Source organism: Brachionichthys hirsutus, chromosome 19 (genome assembly GCF_040956055.1).
Source record: "Brachionichthys hirsutus isolate HB-005 chromosome 19, CSIRO-AGI_Bhir_v1, whole genome shotgun sequence".
Classification (NCBI taxonomy): domain Eukaryota; kingdom Metazoa; phylum Chordata; class Actinopteri; order Lophiiformes; family Brachionichthyidae; genus Brachionichthys; species Brachionichthys hirsutus.
This window is the reverse complement of record NC_090915.1, coordinates 10288632-10301799: the sequence shown is the minus strand read 5'-3', so window position 1 is coordinate 10301799 and position 13168 is coordinate 10288632.

Here is a 13168-nt window from a genome sequence, read left to right as displayed (position 1 = left end):
ACATATCCTAAAAGAACACCGTTCTACCTTAAACTATTTAAGGACAAATGAATGGGTTGGAAGCCCCTTACAGCCAATCTGAATCACTATCATATTTACTTTGAGTAAAGATAAGATCATCGTTGTCTAAATATGGCACTGTCTGCCGACTGCAGATAGTTAGAATTTTTCTGGCAACCTGAATTTTCTTTTGCAGACAGTTTTATTTCCAAAGTTAAGATTTGTTGAGATGAATTGAGCAGATGGTGGGGGCACCATTAAACATATTGCTTCCACACGAAATCCTTCATTTCAAATAGTTCCCAGCCTTTGTTGTGCTTTTGCCAACGAGCACATTAAGTGGTAATTGTTAGTAGGTGTGTGTTTAGGAATATCGAGGACATAAATACACACAGCATTCACACATAGACCTGTTTCAACCAGACCTTAGGGAAGTCGATTCTGGAAGATGATGTTGATCTTGAAACTAACTTTGTAATCCGTCGCCTGGGTCCCACACAGTGTCTTAATTCACCAAACTTTGAAACCAAATCAAATCTTGCTTGTACAACTTTTATTTTGATGCCACAGGTCTACATTTGTTGTGCCATGAGAGTGTAGAAAGCAATAAAGCTGTATGGAATGCATATTCCTAATTTGAATATAGTGTAATCCAGATGTTCATTTTCCCCCACTCTCAGTGGGTTTATTTGAGACAGGTGTCCATGTTACGGAGAACTGATTGGCTCTTAAATGAAAATATAAATATTTTCCATGTTTTCTTTTACGATGATTTATACTGTACACGTCTGCATTCTTCTTCATATTATTCATTATTGGCCTTGTTTTTTTCTCTTCCACGTCTTTCTCTGCTCTCCAAAAACCATCCGTCTCTTTTCCTTCTTTCATTTGTTCCCCCACTTTCCTTGTTCTTCCAATTTCTTTAAACCCCTCTCTCTTTCTTTTCCCCAACTTTGATTCGTTTGCTCGATCTGCATGCTGAGTGTATCACATGGAGGGAATTACTGGTACTACCGTCATCCTTATTACTCGTGTTTGTCCCCAGTTGAAAAGGGAAAACATACCATGCACAAGTAATAATCAATGTGAGGTGTTTCAAAGGTCTTCAAGACATCTACTTTTGGAGGTTTAATTTTATTAAACTTAAAAAAAAATAATCATTTTTCATTTGTTTTCATGTAAGAGCTCATTAGTTTGGTTCAGTTTAAGTCTGTTATTTTCTCTCCATTGTTGGCATGAAAGCTCTTTTTTTGGAGGCTTTCCAACATACTTAATGGGATGTGATGGTTGGACTTGTGCGTCCTTGAGTTAGAGCTCAGTATCCTGCTGTCAGCTCAAATGTGTCTGTAGCTTTATGACAGTCAAGTAATCGTTTTTTTTGTTAACATAGCTGAAGGTTCAGTCAGCATTTTGCCAGTTACCGATATATTATTTAGTTTAGGGTTAGCGTGTTGAACAGCTGCTTCCTTCAAATGACAGAAATGGCCTGTGAAGAAGGACAAAGTAAATAAATGCTTCTCTATATTGTGTATTTCATCAGGTATAACTTTGGAGTTAATTCCAAAACAAACTGGATATAAAAATTGCCCATTTCAAATGTGGATTGCATAAAAATCATTCTGTACTTGAGCTTTTCCTTTTTCCTTTGTCTCATTTTCAGCAGCATTTTTTAACAGTCAGTCAGACAGTAGTAATCAAGAAACGAAGGCTGTTTTTTATGCTCTTGTGGCAATTCTTTCCCCATCTGGCTTGAGGAGTGCTGAGACTTGAGGTTAAACTTACCGTTTTCTGTTCCCTTGTGTGTTGAACAGCCATAGAGGAACATTAAACATCGTTGATTTCTTCCTCTGTCTGTTTTCTGTGTTTGTTAGACACACTTTGGTTCAGCGCTATTTATTCATCATCACTGTTTCTGTCTCTATTCTCAGCTCTGGGACTCCTAAACTCCCTACCACGCTCTCTGCGTGCTAGAGCAGTCAGTCAGCCAGTCAGTAGTAATGGAGAAAGCATGGGGTTCCCAGCAGAGTGACTCATCTTTCTCGTGAGCAGGGGTCGTGTGTGCGTCGGATGGCCAAAGCGTGTGTGTGTGTGTGTGTGTTCCCTAACATGTTTGTAATTTGGTGTTTCCCATGTTTTTTTGTTTTTTTTTCGTCCTCCTGAACACATGGTTGGGTTAAAGGTCATCTTTGGGTGAAAAGGCAGACAACCTGGTACCTTGAAGGAAGCACATGTTCATCACCGTCTCACCGTAATGTAATATATCTCCTTTTCACTCACTGACGTCATCGTCTCTTCATGTCCACGTTGGCATGCCACAGATTGTTTAGCAACACAGGAAGTGGGACATTGACTGAAGTAAAGGCAAACAGACACACACATGACTGCATTAATTATGACAAGTGCTGGCATTCCCAAGGGACTATATGAGCCTCTAGAGCGCTGTGGATTCATCTCCGTTTTAGTACGACTCACTGTCGAGGTGAACAAATCGCAGCATCCTTAAAGAGAACCCTGTTGGTCACATTTTGTGTATATTCATGCGCATGTTTTTCTCTGGGTTGCGTAAAACGGCAAACTTCAACTATCTGCTTCATGTCTTTATAATTGCTCCCAGCAGTATTGTGGCGCCAGTCGATATACATGGACGCGCTTACACACACACACGCGCACACACACACACACACACACACAGAGAAATAGACAAACACACAATTCACGTGGTTGATGGGAGAACTGCAGCAAAGCAGGACTGGGCAGAGTGAGTTGGCCAGCCAAACTGCTGGCTTCTTTACTTGGACTCAGTTTGCTACAGTTTTCATCAGCTGCATGAGTGCACGAGTGCTTTTCTTCATGCATTTCATACACATTGTTTATCTATCTTTCAGTGCCTGATAATAAGTCACAAACTCACACGTGGCTTTTTGGACTATTGCGGTGACTCTGAGCGCTATGGTTGGTAAGCAAAGAGCAAAAACACTCATCTCAGTAATGGAATCGTATTTTCATATTGAAAACCAAAATACCGAGAGTTTCAGTTTGGTATCAGGAAACAAAATCCTCGTCCTTCACTTTCTTCTTGAAGTGCTATCCTGTCTGTGTGTTGTTGGCATTTTTGTTTGTGCAGGGCTAATAATTTATCTTTGCCTTTGGCTGTGTATTGACTTTTTGGAAAACAAAGAGCAGATGTGGGTCGGGAGGAGGTTGCGTCTTAAGAGGATGTGTTTGGTTTACACAGAACAGATGTGCCATCATCTTTCTCTCGCTACCAAAAGTATCTGACTATTTTTCGGGTCCTTTCAGGCATTTGTAGGTGCTTTAACAGATGTTTCGACCCGTATAGAGATGACTCTGAGTCTTACCTCGGATGCTATTGGTCTGGAATTTTCCAAACCGCAGTTATAAAGTGCTGTGGTTTACGGTAATATTCTGGTACTGCCAGCTGACTCCAGTTGAAAGCTGTCCAAACAGTTAAGCGCAATTAAACATAGCCAAACATGCTGAGAGGTGAGTTCACAGTCGCAGTCGGCTTTGTTTGGGCAAAAGTTTCCTTTGTCACCTTTTTGCACGGTGGTTTGCTTAAAACACGTCAAAGAAAACCAGCGCATGCAAATAAATGTCAGCAGAAGCTGATTTAAGCGCGTTTGGTTACCATTGACTATAAGCCTTATTAACTGAGCCTGTTTTTTTTTTGTATAGGTTATATATGTTGTAGCTTTTCTCTGCCAACCCACACAATCCAATCAATCCCAGTCGTACAGTGCGTCTTCTTTTTGGAGAAAACCCATAAGAAATTATGTCTTCTCTTTTGTGCAGTGTGGCTTTTCAGAAAATGATTGCGACACTGGAAGAGAGATTGTAGTTTAAATCTGTTATTTGTCTGTTCTCCAGGAGAACATTCAGGGTGTTGAATCATTTTTTTCCCACTCATGAGCAGTTTAATAAAAAAAAAAAAAGGAACATTTTAAATCCAGCTTGATTTTTCACCTACACCTAGCTGGCCAATCACAGTAAAATCTTTATATTGTAGTCAACAAAGGGTAAAGCAGCGTAACTACCTGAATGCACTGTGGAACAGTGGGAGGAGGTTATTCCTTATTCAGCTCTGTCACACGTCGATGCCTTAAACCTCTTGGAACAGCAAACGTGTGTACTTAGACTTGCATGGCTTAATCTTTGAGACAAGCATATGGTTAGAAGTCGTTTTGAAGTTATGCTGTCATAGGCCAATGACAATTACTCACCTAATTCACAAGCATGTCTATTTGAGGATACGGAGCATGAGATGAATATTTATATCTGCTTAAAGCAAGAGTTTTCTCATTCCCTCCAGCCGTGACTCTTAAACCGTGATTACGTACTAAGTTATGCATATTGCGTCCTGTTGCTCTGCAATAAGGTGGTTTGCCTGGCTCATGTCGGCAGCCAAGAAGCTTTTCAGGAGAGCATCTGTTTGGCTACTCTGTGGCGCTTTGGATCTCATGCAGGAATGCTTGACAGCCTCTTAAACTGGAACAAATGTGTTTGGCTTTGTGAGTGATTTTAAATGCAGACTTTAAAATGCTGGACTTCTTAGTGGCAAACGCAAATACACAAAGACCTTCTATTTCGGACACAGATGTGAGATCAGTTTTGGAGATCAAGCCTTCTTCTTTATTTGTCATACAACTAATTTAAGATCTGCATTTCTGCCCGGCTCGTTATGTAAACTGGATACTCTTCTCCTGATTCACAAAGCGGCGTTAATGTTTGTGGAGCACATGGATGCCGCTGTGTTTTAAGAGCTGGGGTTAAGGGTTGTAGTTTCTGAACAATTTGGATTGGGAGTTCTCAAGTTTGGCAAGATTTAGAATATGTTTAAATAAACTGAACATACTCACTCTTCCTCTCAGTTTGTAATTTTCGGTAACATTGCAGTCAATGGCGCTTCAATTTTTTTTACTCAATATCTCGGTTGATTATTGACTGATTATTATGGAATTTGATACAGTCATCTAGTAATTTATCCTACAACCGAATTTCATCCGGATCGGATCCAGAATGACGTTAGGAAAAAAATCTTATTTATCCATTTACAGATGCAAAAACCTGTTAAAAATACACATCAGGTCTGATTAACTTTTACTTTTCATGGTTGGTGTATAAAGATACCTAGGACAATTTTAAAGATGATCCAGATCACCATGTGGATGGTGTAAATTCAATTCGGAGGCGAATGAGCTGCTTGGCGGAGGTCTGGGTTCTCTGAGTGCTTTTCTAGTTACAATAATACAGTCCAACTATTTCCCCATCATCACTACATCACAGATGCAGGACTATCAAAGCTACACAACATTGTGATAAAGCTCATCAGCTGCTTGTTGTTGGCCTTTGGGACCTCAGGTGCATCACTCATATTTGGATTATCGGTGTATCGGTTTTAAAAGTTCTGTTTGCTTTGTGCTCCAAGCACAATTCCAGAAACATGGTCAAGGCCACGAGTGATGCTGGACTCCTTAGCCTGCCCAGTGTATCTCACACCCTCCAGACTGTTAATGATGGGCTTTTGGCACAGAGAGGTGTCACTGAAGGGTTAAGTATGATGTGACGACAGTGCCATATTTATACACAAGGAACGGTGGAATTCAGAAATATGGAACTATTTCGTTAGCATTGCAATCAAGGGATCTTCAAAATGTGTTCCTCAATATCTCGGTTGATTATTGACTGATGTTTATGAAATTTGATGCTGGGGCCCCGCGATGAGCTGACGGCTTGTCCAGGATGCATCCTGCCTCTCGCCCATTGACTGCTGCTATAGGCTCCAGCACGACCCATTTTGAAAAAATAGGGGTACACTTGCGTTTAGCAGTATTACATAAAAACTGCTGGATGGATCTTGATGATAAATGCTTTGAAGATGGGTCTTGGTCTATCTTGGATCCAATTACATTTTGAGAGCAATCTGGACACTTATCTGGATACAAAATAATCTGTATTTTCCTATTTACTTATAACGGAGGCTTAAAAAAATCTGATTATTGCGCAACAGCCATAGTCGGTATTTGATTGATTATTAAATGCATACAAGAAGAATATAGATTACAGCTTCATACACAAAATATGTGAATACAGAGATATTATAGAAGGCTCAAGTAACCAAATTTTTGTATTAAATATTTTAAGGCAGTAGCATGCATATAGAAACGATATACCTTCCCAAAAAGAAAAAGCCAAAATAAAATGTCATCAAAATGAGTTTAATCATTCACCCTTAAGTACTGATTTAAGATCCAAGGAAAGTAATTAAGACCTATCTTCTAAGGTGGATTTCCGTTGACTCTTACATACCTGATGTTTGGGTTTGCTTGATTGTTTAAACTGGAACATCAGCTGCATAACAGAACTGTCAAATCATGACAAAGTCTGAGACACACTTGATTGAGGTTTATTTGTTTTATGCACTCTCTTCTCCTCTGTGTGTTGTACATGTGCGGTGTTTCCTGACGCATCCATGTAGGTCGAACTTGCAGGCCAAGTGAGTTTGAATGCATCTGGAAATGTGTGTATGATTTTAGTTCAGGCTTCACCTCTCGTCACATTTCAGCTTGTATTTGTTTATGCATGAAGTTGGCTTCAGCATTAAAACGTTGTATGCTAGCTGGATTGCGGTCACCATTCAACTATGTATGTATGTGTTTGCCTGAATGTGAATAGCTGGCATATGGTAGCCATCTTGTCCTGGCGGCAGAGCTCAAGGAAATTCCAGCGTTGTACTACTGCCCCACAAACAGACAGTTTGCATGCAGCACATTGCAGTTTGTGACACCTTGTGTCAAAGATGCACACAGAAATGTATGCTTTTATTTTGAAAAATGACTGACAGGCATAAACATCTCTCAGCCACAAGCCAAAAGGTGGTTTATAATTTTAAATGCTTCATGTATTGCATAAATCATATTATCACACTTCTCCTATCCCTGCCTTATCACACCCACATGCCGGTCTGTGGACTGTTTGGGTGCTCTCTTCGTACACATGGCAGCCATTACTCCTCGTATACTCAGTCAAATGTTGGAAGTGATCCTAGCAGCTCAACCAGCAGCTTGACCGCCAAATAATACTGGCAAGAGTTAGATTCTGTAGCCATGGCTATTGCTGAAAACAGACGACGTTCTGTTTTCAGCGTTAGCCGTGGCCCAAAGTATTTAAATGGGCCTGTCTGGCTTAATTTAATGTGATTGAAGCACTTGCAGAAGTCCAACTTAATGTGTTTATCGTCACAGTGGTCAATGACAAAGTCACCCAACATGCATATGCTGGCTATTATTCCTGCAGTCCTAAAAAATAGAAAACTACCTTTTTAATTGGTAAGTTCAGTGAAGTTCTCTTTTTGTCCTTTTAGTCTTGTTCTTGTTTTTCATCTGCATTATTTTTACCTCCGCCGAGGAGGTTATGTTTTCGCCTGCGTTAGATATGTCTGTTTGTTTGTTTGTCTGACTGTTGGCAAGATAACTCAAAAGGTTTTGGATGGACCTTGTTGAAATTTTCAGTATATGTTGGGAACAGTTGATTAAAGGTTGGTGATGATCCACAACAGATCCTGGATTCTGTATCACTTTTTGGTAACATTGCAGTCAAAAGCGCTTCAAAATTTGTTCCTCAATATCTCGGTTGATTATTGACCGATGTTTTTGGAATTTGACACAGTCATGTAGAGTGGGGACCTCTAGCTCACCACTTAATTTAATCCAGATCTGATCCCGAACGAGATCAGGAAAAAATATAAAATATTGAAAACTCCATTCACGGATTAAAAAGAAATGTGAAAAAGACACACCAACTCTGATTAATTTTTCCTGTTCATGGTTGGTGTATAAAGATACCAAAAACCATTTCTAACCTTTTGGTGATGATCCAGATCACCATGTGGATGGTGTTGGAACCCTTTCTTTTCTTTTTGAATGGCCAGTGTCTGTCTCTGTATCTTCTCCCTGATAGGTCAGACATTCTGTTTGCTACTTCAACTTCCTTGGTACCAGTTTTTCTATGCTTGTCTATTTTTTTAGCCTCCACAGGATCAAGACCTTTCACCCCTCTTCAGTTGTTTCCGTATTTCACATGAACTTGGGACCCACCTGTATTGTATGATTGTGATGTCAGAGCCTGAAGAAAAGTTTCTCTGTCTTTACTCTTATCTGAAACCATGTCAGCGACTCGTTACGCAGCAGACTTGGGAATAAGTTTAACATTTTGCAATGCTAATATCCGAACAATCTAACTGCTGAATCAATTATTAACCTACTTTACAGTGATACAAGAAATACACACATAATACAATGCAAATACAATAAATCAACTAGATATTGCAGCACAAAGCAACCTCAGAGAACCAAGGGACGATGTCACATGAACCTCATTGCATTTATGGATTTTGAATCCATAAATGGGAGTTTCCAATGTTAAAATCGTATATTTTTTTCTGACCTCATTCTGGATCAGATCCGGAAGACATTTTTTGTTATAGTGCATATCAGACTGTGATTTTTGGTGAGTGAATTCAATGCATGTTTTTTTAAAGGCCTCCAAAATATGGGAAAATCCAGATTTATGTATATGTCTATTTTATAACATATAAATTGCTGGTAAACACATTTTAACACCTATGTGTCAGCTGAATTAGCTCTGTTTTCATGTGCTTGCAGGCTAATCTTGATTCCATTTATGCTGTTAACACCTTTCTGATGGTGCGATAAACATGTAGTCAAGAGCAGCTGCTCATGCTTAATGTTGCCATATATTCATGTCATTGAGGCAAAAAGAGAAATTTAAAGGCCAAAAAGACTGGGAATAAAGGCAAAAAATGCAATAGGCATTAAAGTGATAACAGATCAATATTGAGAGCAGAAACAAATGTTTTATGCGGTATGACATTGTGGCTTATAGTTTTTGTCTTTTCACAGATTTCTCTCCCCACAAAAAATAACAGAATAGGTCAGCATTTTTCTGCTTAAATTTATGATTTAATGTTCACATGTGGGAAACGTTCAAGTAATAACATGATATAAACAAGACACCAATTAGAGGAAATGCTATTTTAATTAAGTAAAAAAAAAAAAAAGATTCACGGAGGCTTGATCAAATGTTCACCAGGTTCACGCATTGATATTATATAAAACAAAAATCCTGAATATTTAAGACCATTTCATAAGTGTCTTATCTAACAATGCACGTCAGTCAGCAGTGATTGCTATTATCTCCTGGAAAGGTCAGACGCCACAGCGCACTTTGGTTGCCATAGCGACTTGGGTACACACCACAGTCGTTATAGTCCATCCACACCGTCTTGGCTTGACTTCCCTATATTAGTTTTGTGCACATATGTGCAAGCACACACACAGAGACACAGTTTCACACATGCACTAAATCACTTACGGTAGGTCAAATAATCCCTCAATTTGTCGTTATTTCCTTAATCTTGACCGTGGTTACCCACACTGACACAAATACAAACAAATGCATACACAGCGATGCCCGGATTGTGTGGGCAAGAGGCTTAATGAAACATCAGTCTTTGTTAATCTTGAATTTATGACACAACCTCTAATGACCTGGAAGAGGACATCCTGTGATCATTTGTCATGTCAACGGGCAGCACAGCTTCAAGTGTGCGTAACACTAATCCAACTAAACATTTGTAGATATTTTTATTATTTATTTTTCACTCAGGATTTCTTTCATGTTCTTGTTCTACAGTTATTCTAAGTCACTCTCTGGTTGCAGGATTAAAGTCCTATCCTCAAGAACAAGAACGTGTGTTTGTGTCTTTAGTTTTTTTTGCGTGTCTTTGCGTGTGGGAATCTTAGTGACAATATCCATGGATACATTCCTCTGTCTATTCTGGTTTGAGCTACAGTGGAAAGGTAACTGGTTGAGTCACAGAATAGGCTTGCGATTACATTACACCCACACTGACATACAACATATGGAAAGTGGTGAAACCTCATTTTGGTCCTTGATGTTTGTCTACTATTGACAGTCATAATTGTTAATTTGACAGTAGATTTGCATTGAATATTATTTTTTTTCAGTAGGCAACTTAAGTGAGGGAAACATTTACAGTAATAACTAACTGCTTTGATGATGCCTTGATATATTGCCGACCATGGACATGTTCATAACAGATGAAGATGCGGTTTTTCACATTTAGCTTCAGAAGGACCTCCGACTGCTGATTAAAGTGGTTTTTGGTCATGTCAATCATGAAAGCTCAAATTGAAGTTTGGCTTCTCGAGGAAGTTTGTGTGTTTCATAATTTGTTTGAGGACTGAGTTGGTCATGGTTAGGTTTTGTTTGCATCAGAGGAAAACTATTTTTATTCTAAGGAATTTTTGTTGTTGTTTCTCTACTCACATCTTGAAACTCGCATCTGGTTACATCCAATAGAGCTGAGCAATGTGTTAGATCTAAAGCCAGTGCACAAATATTCCTGTTAGTAAATTATGTAATTGGCTTCATTTCTCCAAAACAAAAATGAAATTAGCAGAGATGAACGTCATATTTTAAAGTGACTTTGTACTAATCTCTAAATCTCTTTATCGCAACATGCCAGCTGATGCTCACTTCTGAGCAAGCATTGTTCCGAAGGCAAAGAGGGAAAGAGAATTGGACAGCTTCATGTGTTTACAGGTCCTTGTTCTGTTTTGCATCAGAAATGAATACTACCAGTGCAACAACACATACATGCAGGGAGAAAATGGAGCTCTTAACAGGGTGAGGGAGAGGTTGAGATAAGAGAGTTACGGGGAATTGACAGAATGGAAAAAATGCAGGGGCGTTAATGAAGGTACAGAGATACAGTTTGCATGTTCTGATCTCTAGTTCAGCTAGCAGAAGGCAAAGAGGGTAAACCATTATAAAGTAGGCTATAACATAAACATGTTTAATGAATCGTGACATTTCTGCTATCGGAGGGATGGAAACTGTAACCAAAGATTCTGTGTGTGTGTGTGTGTGTGTGTGTGTGTGTGTGTGTGTGTGTGTGTGTGCGTGGGCGTGTTTGCATGCAATATTTGTCAAAGTCCAAAAACATTAGCGACCCAGAGCCAGCTCACACCCATTATTAACTTCTCTCCTGGTCAGCCCACACCTGCATGCTAAAACATCAACCTCGATCGCCGACTTTCAATCTTGCCCAACTTTCCTGCAAATTAGGCAAAGAAACGCCTTTAATTCTTTTTTACATTGAAACTTAATATGTGACATTTGCAAAATTTACAAGGATAACTAAGAATTTGCCACAGACAGCATTTCAAAAAGTTTATACTCTACTTTATGGTAGTGTGAATCGCAAAAAACTGCAATTTTTTTCTTTCTTTAATATGCATAATATAGTATTATCTTTTTTCATAATTTGGTATAAATGGTGAAATCAGTTGCTAAACTGATTTAGTTTTCACACTGCTGATAAATATATCCAGATAAGGCCTATTTCAGAGCGAGTAGACAGGATGATACCATGGCAAACTGACAGTTCTTACAAGTTTTCTATTGCATTTCATGCCAAATTTACAAGAAGACTGAATTATTAGGATTTTATCATCGCTGTTTCACAGAGTTTGTGAAGTTTCTTTTGATTCAACAGAAACGTATATTAAAACAGATGCTGTGTACACAGACGTGTCATGCTTAACTTGGCAGGTGACAGAGTGCAAACAGATCATTTGCATTGCGGTGGATCAAATGGAAATCAGGCCGTTTCTAAACTACAGTATTGCTGGTGTCTCTGAAGGGCGCCTCGGACCATTGACATTCAACCGCACAAGGAATGTGATTGGATAATCATGTCTCCTAATCCTAGGTTAGATGCTAATAGTCGGCATCAACAAGAGCACACAAGGAACATGAAAAATGGTGCCATCAAGTGTGTGTAAATCGGTCATCCTGCTGCAACCTCTTTAGTCCATCAGCAAATATTTACTGCTAATTAACTTGAAGGATTTCTCATGCAACAATAAAATAGAAATGGTTATTATTTAAACAGTTTCAAAGGTTTTGTTGGACTTGTTTTACATTTTGCTTTGCTTTGACTCTTCATTGGATTTTATCGGCTTGTTACAAGTTACAATAATTTATACAGCCACATATAAAACGTTGATATGTTTATTTGCTATGGGCAGAACTCACCAGGTCACAAATATCCTTTTAATGTAAATGTATTTGCCTGCATCCTGGTTAGTCACATATAAAGAATGTACCAATTCTAAAGAGGCACGGAAGAAGGCATGCAGACAGAATTGGGAATAGGAATGTGAGGCATATGGGAATTGTTGCTATTTGAATTTCATGAGTGAGATCTGTAAAGTTTTAATGCTATAGTGATGAATGTAACACCGTCCTGCTACATTATAAAGACGGCAACAGAAAAAGAGGTCTCCCCCCCCCCCCCCCCCCCCCCACGCACACACACACAAACCTTTCGAGAACTTAACAGCGTCTTCAACTAGCCCAACACATTGTTTCTGGTGTTTAGATTTAAGTGGTCTTGTAGCACTTTCATGAACCAAATGCAACAACTGATTGTCATGATGAGCGGTTTCACTGATTATATTTATTTTAAAGTTCAAACAGATTGATGACCCTTGAGCAGTGTGATATCATACAGTCAAGAGATGCCAAAGTGCAGAAGCTATGCCATTAATCTCACCGACACATTCTGAAGGCTTCTTGGTATATTTTTAATGGTGCAGAATACGCAGATTTTTGCTTAAAGCCTTAAAACTTGAACAAACCCTGACACTGACTCTGAAAACAAACTGTTGCATGAAATGGGGATTTATTGAAGGCAGCACTGGCAACTGAAGAAGGACGGATGCATTCCGAATGTGACTCATCTACTGAAGCTGAGAGTATTGTTGAAGAAACAGAGCTGCATTGAGTGCTGGGAGAACAACAAAAACACAATAACAATTAGTTTCTGTTTGTAAAACTCAAATCTTTCCATCACAATCACATTTCACTAGGCTCCCTTGTATTACTGCATTTAATTTGATCAGTCTGGATTGTCTATTGATCAGTGCCAGAGTTATTCCGCCAACATCAGCAACATCCTGTTTGAACAGAGAGGGCATCATGCTAAGGAAGTCACGGGGCCGTTTTATGGGCTTTAAATCTCCCTCTGGAGCTGCAGTTA